This window comes from Nannospalax galili, unplaced genomic scaffold (genome assembly GCF_000622305.1).
Source record: "Nannospalax galili isolate Female #2095 unplaced genomic scaffold, S.galili_v1.0 scaffold1488, whole genome shotgun sequence".
NCBI lineage: Eukaryota > Metazoa > Chordata > Mammalia > Rodentia > Spalacidae > Nannospalax > Nannospalax galili.
The window spans coordinates 2690597-2699265 of NW_008358859.1; the positions used below are offsets into that span (position 1 = coordinate 2690597).

Sequence of the window (8669 nt, forward strand, 5' to 3'; positions counted from 1 at the left end):
TATGCACATATACAAACACACACAAAGACGCATTCACGTGAACACATCCGTGAAACTGTTCAGCGTTCCTCAGAAGGAACGGTGCAGATGTTGACGGAATCTTACCGTGATCTGCATCTCTTGAAAGAAGCCCTGCAGCACCAACTCTGCCAGGGACAGTAAAAGCTAAAGGGAAATCCACCAGGATGCCTCCTGCCTTCCTTCCTTTTTAATTACCTGTATTGTTCCAGATCTGCCTCCCACAATAAAGGTCGATTACTTGGGGAGAGATATTAACTTTTAATTTTTTAAACCAAAGGACAGGGACAAATGTCAAGGCAGGAAAACACGAAGCAGGTGCAGCTCGGTGACAGAGCTCTTGCCCAGCGTGCACAGGACACTAGGTTCCATCCTCAGCACTGGAGAGAAAACCAAAAATAAAGACTAGCTCAAGGATGGGTGGGAGAGGAGTATTCCAGAAAGTTAGCTTTACCAGCTGCCTCTAAAAGACCCAGAAGGATAAACACCCAGAGGAGCAAAGGAAAAATGCCCCCCATATGCTCCAAGTATTTGGACACTTGGTTCCCCAGTTCGAGGCACTATTGGGAAGAGTCATGGACCCTTAAGGAGGTGTGGCCATGCTGAAAGCACATCACTGAGGGGTGGGCTTTGAGAGTTTAAAACCATGCCCTCTTCCAGTTTGTCTCACTCTGTTTCCTGTGCCTGCTGGAAGATGTGAGTGTTCAGCTTTCTGCTCTGGCCACCTCTGCCGCCATGCCTCCCTGCCGTGATGGATTCTAATTCCACTGGAACCATAAGCCTAATAAACTCTTCCTTCTGTAAGTTGCCGTACTTGTGGTGTTTTATCACAGCAACAGAAAAGTAACTAATACACTTAGCTATTCATACACCAAAAAAAGGAGCTGATGGTTGCCCTCCTCCCTCTCTTCCAACCTTTATTGAGACAGGCAGACCCTAGCTCACCCACTTGGATCCCCCATTCAACTTGGTAACCTCACCATCCGCCAAAACTGAGTCTCAGTCTAGATCCCTTCTTCCTTCTCCCAATGACATGTAAATATCCCTTTGACTGAGCCCTCCTCTCTGATCTACAGCCACAGCCCTAGTCATCGTCCCTCATGTCTTATTTAGACACCCCCTCCCTTGCTGGGGTTCTTCATATCTCCCATCAAGCCATCTGATTCACACCATCCCCTGCGGAATAAAGTCTGGTTTCTTTATAATACCGCAAGCAATGAAGTAATTAAGTACCCACGTAGGCACATGTACAAACTTGCTCTTTTCTTTCTTCAAATTATTGTCAAATTATCATTCAGATTATTTCTTTAGGAGAAATTCCCAGGACTGGAATTCAGGAGTGAAAGGTATGGGCTATCTCAGTGACTCAACACTCCTACAATTCTGAAAATGAGCACTGGGTGTCCCACCTGCTCTCCATTCTTCTTCAACATAATTGAGGGTCTCACTACACAGACCAGGCTGGTCTGGAACTCACAGAGATCTGCCTGCCTCTGCCTAGCTAAAAGCATGCACCACCACACCCAGTGGAAAATCTCCTTTTAATGAATGTTATAGTTTGAATGTGAACTATCTCCCCTAGACTCATGGGTTTGGGACTTGGTCCCCAGCCCAGCTAGAGGAAGTGAATCATTGGTGGTGGCCTTGCACTTTCTTAGCCTAGCTCCACTTCCTGTCCTCTCTCTCTCTGCTTCCTGTTCCTCCAAGCTGGGAGGTAGAAAGTCCCAAATGCACACTCCGCCCATTGTGGAACATCCCATGGCCATTCCTCAAACTGTGAGCTGAAACCAACCCTTCCTTTCTGACGTTGCTTTTTGTCAGGCATTTGGTCACAGTGAGACATGTAATGTCCGCACTGAATTCAGCAGCTTTGGACAAACTGAATTTTCCTACAATTTTCACTAATAGAAAAAATGGTAACTGAACAATTGGTACATTCTACCTCTGAAGAGTCTGTCTCTCCCTCTCTCTTTCCCTTCCTCCCTCTCTCTCTTCTTCCCTCCCTCTCTCATACACACACACACACACACACACACACACACACACACACGCGCGCGCAAAGGGTGTCAGGGTCTTGGTGTTTAAAAAGATTAAACTGATCCCCCATAGGGCTGGAGAAATGGCTCAGCAGCTAAGAGCACTGGCTGGCTGCTCTTGCAGAGGACCTGGGTTCAGTTCCCGGCACCCACATGGCAGCTAACAACCACCCATAACTCCAGTCCCAGGGGATCCAACACCTTCTTCTGACCTCCATAGACATTGCATGACACAGGCGCACTTACACACATAGGTAATACACTCATACACATTAAATAAAATATATAGGAAAAAATAGCTGGACACATGCCTTTAATTCTATCTCTTGGGTGGCAGAGGCAGGCAGATCTCTGTGAGATGGAGGCCAGCCTGGTCTCCACAGCGAATTCCAGGCCAGCTGTGGCTACAAGGAGACCCTGTCTCAAAAAGACCAAATATATAAAACAATGAATAAATTGATTGCCTCTGAGGTCTTCTGAGCTACATGGAAGATTTCAGGGCTTGACTCTTGGCTCTTCAATATAAACCATCAGCTTCAAGTAAAACTGATCATCTCCCTCCAAGCCGAAGATGCTGCAGAGCTTCTTCCAACACTGGAGAAGTCTGGGAAGTGCTCTTTCTCAACAAACTTAACAACCCCTCCCCACTCTCCAAGGTTTGGGCTTCTGGTCCCAACTTCAGAGAGGACCCAGACATCACAGAGATTCCTCCATCCTCTCTGCAAACAAGCACACTGCCCACACGTGTCCCCCTTTACCTCTCCTTGTCCTGCCCCTCCTGTCCCAGGGCCTCTGTGCATGCCTTCACTGTGCCCAGAAGACTCTGGGCCTACCCGGCTCACTTCCAGTTTGCATCAAAGCCTTCCTTGACTGTTCTTGGACAGGTCAGATACCCTCTGGTGTGTCCTCTGAGTACGCTGTGCCTCTCCTTCACTGAGGCCATTTGAGATGAACTTGTGTCTTTACTTTCTGTTCCTCCATAGAGACTGAGTCTGGAGGAGGCAGGGCCAGTGTCCATAATGCCGAGGGGTAACTGTCTCAACTGCGATAAGAGCCAACCCTAGACTTAATCTACAAACCTGAGACGAGGTTCTGCCTTGGCGGAGCTGAAAGGCCACACTGAAGGGCAGTGCACCCTGGGAAGAAGTCCGGGGCTCCAATTCTACTCTGTGGAGGTTATGAGTAAGTTTGAGCACCATAGGAGCTAAACGGAAGCAGGTTCAGCCAGCCCTGCTGCCTTCCCCTCTCCTTCCCATCACCTCCCCCTGGCCGAGGCCTCCAGCAGCTCTGGTGACCATTCAAACATCCTCTACTCATGAGCCCACCACTTCCACTGCATCCCACCTTCCACACAGCAGGTGGGAAAACAGCCTACGGGTCTAAATACAAGGGCATCAAGACCCCATTCACAGCTCATGAGCCCTGCTCAAGGCACACTGCGGGCCATCGTCGCTTTAGAACCGGCCCACCCGTGCTCTGGGTGGTCCCAGTCCCCTCACCTGCCTCTCTCCTCACTCCCTGCCTTGGCCACACTGGCTGCTATTGGGATGATCAGGGGTTCCAGGCTTATTCCCACCCTGGGCTGGTCCCTCTTTTGGGTAAAGGCTTCCCCAAGATCTTGCCGTAGCAGTCCTTGAATTCCTCTCTCCGTCTCACTGTCTCTCTTGGAAGAGGCCTTCCCTAGCCCCTCAGGTGACCTCGAGTCTTGCTAGTTCAGGCTGGCCTTGAACTTGTAATCATCCTCCCGGCAAGCCTCTGGAGTTCTGGGGTTACAGGCAGGTGCCACCACGCACCCAGCTCCCGTCCTCCCGGCTTGTTTTCTTCCCCCCCTCACCTCTTTCTGTGTTATTTTCTCCGACTTGCCCCAGGATCTATGTTCCTGAGGATGTGACACCAAAAGGTTGAAATGACTTCACCCAGGGTCAGACTTGGAGCAGAACAGAGGACACACTCTGTAGTGAAGGCAAAGGATGGGGGTGGCAGGCGACGGGGACGGGGACAGGTGACCTGGAGAGAAGAGGTTCCCTCTGAGGGGCCACGGAAACTATGGCCTTATTAAGGGCCTGGAGGGCCAGCAGTAAGCAGACCGAGTGAGGTGCCCTGGATCCCCACAGTCCCTCCTATGCTCCACCCTTGGTGCTCAAATCTCAGTTCACCCCTGCTCTGCACTCTGCCCACCATGGCCCAAGCTCCACCCACTATGGCTTATGTCCGGTCCACTATGGCCCATGCTCCCCCCACCATGGCCCACGCCCCCACCATGGCCCACGCTCCGCCCATCATGGCCCACGCCCCGCCCACCGTGCCCCACGCCCCGCCCACCGTACCCTGTTCACACCCTAGCCGGTGTACATTCTCCATTTCTTTTCTGTGAGCCTGAGGCTTCCCGGGCTCACCCGGAGCTCTTTTAATGCACCCGAAGTTCTCAGGGGAGCCCTTGAACAGTGGCCCCTTCTCACTACATTCATCCTGAAGGAAACAAGCAGGCCTTTATGCCTGAGCACAGCTGGCCCAGGAGGGGCGCTGCCCGGTACCCTCACAGGACGCACAGGGGTTCGAGGACCCTTCCTCTCCCACAGTGCATTTGGATTTCGAAAAATCTCTTCTCACCTACTCTGAGGAGAACAGGGAAGAGAGGAATGGGCCCAGACTACTCTTTCCCCAGGCTCGCGTTGCTCTGTGTTTCCTGAAACCATTGTCAGGAAGGATACTTGGATTTACAGGAAATGGAACTTTGAAATCCTGGCCTCAGGCCATACTTACCCACCCTCTGATGGCTGACCCCTCTGTGGTCAAAGCAGTGACATCAGTCAGACTTGCCAGAAAAGATGACTTAACTTTGATTCACCCTGAAGACCAGCTGTACATCCCCTTTAAAGCATCTCAATGGTGACACAGATCCTGACCTCACAGGGCAGCATGTACAATAGAGACGGTTCATAAATTACACTAAGTTACCCTCGGAGGGTGGGCGCAAGGTGGGCGCCTTCTCTCTCTTCCTGACGTCTGACAGACATCAAACAGCTACTTCAGGATGTGAAGGATGGAAAGAAATGGGTTTCCACAGCTGCCCCTACTGAACCCTCCCGAAGGTTATTCTCCGCAACATTCAGAAATCGCCAGAGGCTGTGGGAGAAGGTGTGAATTCATAGTGCCAGAACGGTTTTGGCAAAAACTCTGGATTTGAACTTGAGCATTCGGTTTAGCCTTGGCCATATCCCTGGCCTCCTCCTCAGGCCCGGCGGGATGGGAAGGGCCATCTTCAGAGTTCTCAAACTAAAGACACCCACTTTGAGTTCTTTCATGCCTGCCTGGGGATGATGCTCTGGTGTTCCCTTTCCTGAGTCAAAGCCTTTTGAATTGATTTCATGTTTATTCTCTCAGACACCCAAGATTTGGCTGAAGTCACGGGTTGCTCAGTTCTCCACTGTAAATCCACTGTGCCAATGGCCAAGTTTAAAAAGAAAGAAACAGAATGTAGTATTTGCTATAATTTGTTTGTTGCTGTGATAAAACACTGCCCAAAACCAACCTGGAGAGGAAAGAGTTTATTTCACCTTAGCCTTCCAAAGCACAGTCCACATTCAAGGGAAGTCAAGGCAGGAACCTGGAGGCAGGAACTGAAGCAGAGACCATGGAGGAACGCTGCTTGTAAGCTATGCTTGCTCAGCTATCTTTCAACCCAGTCCACCTGCCCAGGGATGGCACCGCCCACAGTGCGCTGGGCCCTCCCATATCATTCAGCAATCAAGAAAATGCCTCACAGACATGGCCAAAGGCCAATCAATAGAAACCATTCCTTAATTGAAGTTTCCTCTTTCCAGGTGACTCTAGTTTGTGTCAACTTAACAAAAAAACTAACCAGCACAGTGGTCTTTTGTTTGATGGTGATTTCCTTTTTCCAGAAAATAGGTCAGTGGGGTGGGAAGGAATGAATTACAAACCTACAGAAAGATACAGATTCTGCAGCCTCAGGTGACTGACTGACTGAACCCCTGTAACTCATGGGCAGAATGAGGGCAGCTGCTCAAGTGGGTTCTGCCTGTGGTAGATGGATAGACATGGAATCAGGAGGTCTGCAAGGATGAGACACCATTCAAAGAGATTTGAGGCAGGAAGACAGCCTAAACCCGGCTTCCCGGGGACCAGAACTCCTGGCCCAGGCAGTCCCCAAGCCTCTTCCAGCAGGTGGCTAGCATCTGTGTCCATTCTTCTTCCTTGATTTCTGCCCCAGAAGAGGACAGAGGCTGCTCCAGGCTGCTGCTGGAGGCCACCCGGTTTTGCTTGGCACTGGGTCATTACCTAACTAGGGCAGGTTCTTAATCCTTTAGTAGATTAAAAGACTCCTTACTGAATTGTTCCAAAGGCTACAAAGCTTTTGGAAGCAGGAGTCGTAACTGCCGTGTCTACCTGTGTGGTTTTCTGTGATTTTGGCCTCGTTTCCTTAGAAGGAGGAGAAAATTCTATTTTTTCCCTTCGGTTCTTCAGGGGATGGGGCGTGTTCACAGTGTGGTTCTGGAAAGCATTGGAATTTTCACTCAGGAGGGTCCAGCCCCAGGTGACTGTCAGTCTCAGCTCACACCAAAATTGATGATGTGCCTGGTGCAAAGAGAGGGTTCAAAAGGGAAAGTGCTAAAGGAAGCTGAGGATGGTCCCGGCCTGTACCCAGCACCACTTCCTGAGACACAGGCAGAGAAGAGACCTGAGGGGTTAAACAGGCAGAGTGTCAACACCAGGGCACCCCCTCCAGTCACAAGAATTCTAGGAAAGAGCTTTTTAAAAAATTATATTATTTATTATTTTTATTTTATGTGTATGAGTGCAATGCCTGCGTGTAGGTAAGGGCACCTACGTCATGCCATGCCCATGGAGGTGAGAAGAGGGTGTTGGATCCCCTGGAACTGGAGTTACAGATGGTCGTCAGTTGCCATGTGGGTGCTGAGAATTGAACCCAGGTCCTCTACAAGAACAGCCAGTGCTCTTAACTGCTGAGTCATCTCTAGGAGAGAGCTTTTTAGGAAACTAGAAATACAATATTCTTCCTCTTAAATGATTTACCAGATAGTTCAGAGTATGTAATAATTTTCATAATTCATGTAAAAAGATTTCAATGAGCAAAAAATTGCAGAAGAAAATAATTTAGGCTTTATAAGGGGAAAATGTGGTAAATGTGCTCTAGAAGCTCTCTCCTCAAATATTATAATCCAATGTTGACTTAAACAATCCTTCTGTTACTGGAGTTTTTAGGAGTCAGAGCCTAGGTGGGCTCTGGCATCCCTAACAAACTGGGTTCAGCCAACCAGTCAACAGGCTAATGAAAGGCAAATAGTGAAGAGCCAAGAAAGAAGATTCAGTGTGACCATATTGGGTAGAGGAGCAGAGAGGTCCAGTGACCCTCTTAGTCCATCTACAGAGTCCTGACATGAGGAGCGGGTTCAGATGTGTCCTCTTACCAGAAAGTTACTCCAAAGACAAGAAATCCAGTCCCCAAATGGGGGCGTGTGGATGTGCTCTGGAGGCCAAGGGCGCCGGACCGACTCATCATCTGGTAAAGGTCATGCTTCTCTGTGTGGTTGCGTCGGGTGATCAGTCTCCAACACATGAACTTTGCAACAACACATTCACACTGTGACACCACTCAGAGAGCTGTAAAAAGAAAGTATCAGCTGAGGGGCTGAAGAGAGAGCTCGGTGGGTAAAAGTGCTTGCTAGCTAAACATGAAGACACAAGTTAGATCCGCAGCACCCACATGAAAAGCCAGGTGTGGCGGCTCAGGGGAGGCAGAGACAGCAGATCTCTACTGGGTTCCTGGTTTAGACTATCAGGTGAGCCCCAGGTTCTGGTTAGAAGCCGAGAAAACGTTGGATGACCTCTGAGGAATGAACCAAGGTTGACCTCTGGACTTCACACATACATGTGAACACACACACACACACACACAGAACTGCCAGGCTACAGGTTAGCCAATACTTTGTATGCTCTATGCCTGTGGCTGAGGATAGATCCTTAGAAGGTCGGGGCTGCAGAGGCTGAGACATGGGACTATTTCAAAAGGGGGAAGACGGGACTGGAGCAAAGGCTCAGCGGCTAAGAGCACTGGCTGCTCTTCCACAGGACCCAGGTTCAGTTCCCAGCACCCACACGATGGCTAACAACTGTCCATAACTCCAGTTCCAGAGGATCTGACACTGTCCTCTGGCCTCTGTGGGCACTGCACGACACGAGTGTGCGTATATGTATGCAGGGAAAACATTTGTATACATATATATTCATATAAACTTTTTTTAAAGGCAGAGGGAAACTGGTATCTGCCCAGCACACAAAGTGGGCATCTGAGAGATCTTTCAGTGGAAGGCAAGATACCAGAGAGCCAAGTCCAAAAGCCAGGGTGTCCTTGAACCAGGGAGGGACTCGAGGTACCAGGCACCTGGGCAGACAGGAAGGCACAGGAGTCACTGCACTCCAGATAAACAATGAGGTCCAAGGTCTGCAGAGCCTACAACAGGCCCAGAGGGATGACAGGTCCAACATCGCACCTGCATTTCTGATAAACGTGTAAGCCCCGGTATCCGAGAAGGCAAGTTTCTCAAGCTTTCACCTTGCTCTGCCTCTGCA

The 8669-nt window shown here is 49.8% G+C and overlaps 1 long non-coding RNA gene across 1 annotated transcript; it reads right to left on the reverse strand.

The window, feature by feature from the left end:
* Nucleotides 1-5769: 5769 nt before the first annotated feature.
* LOC115068302 lies at nt 5770-7890 on the reverse strand. The gene is made up of 3 exons (XR_003847665.1): nt 7804-7890; nt 7508-7700; nt 5770-6653 (listed from the first exon to the last, which is right to left on the reverse strand). It is a non-coding gene; the product is annotated as an uncharacterized LOC115068302 (long non-coding RNA).
* Nucleotides 7891-8669: the final 779 nt, after the last annotated feature.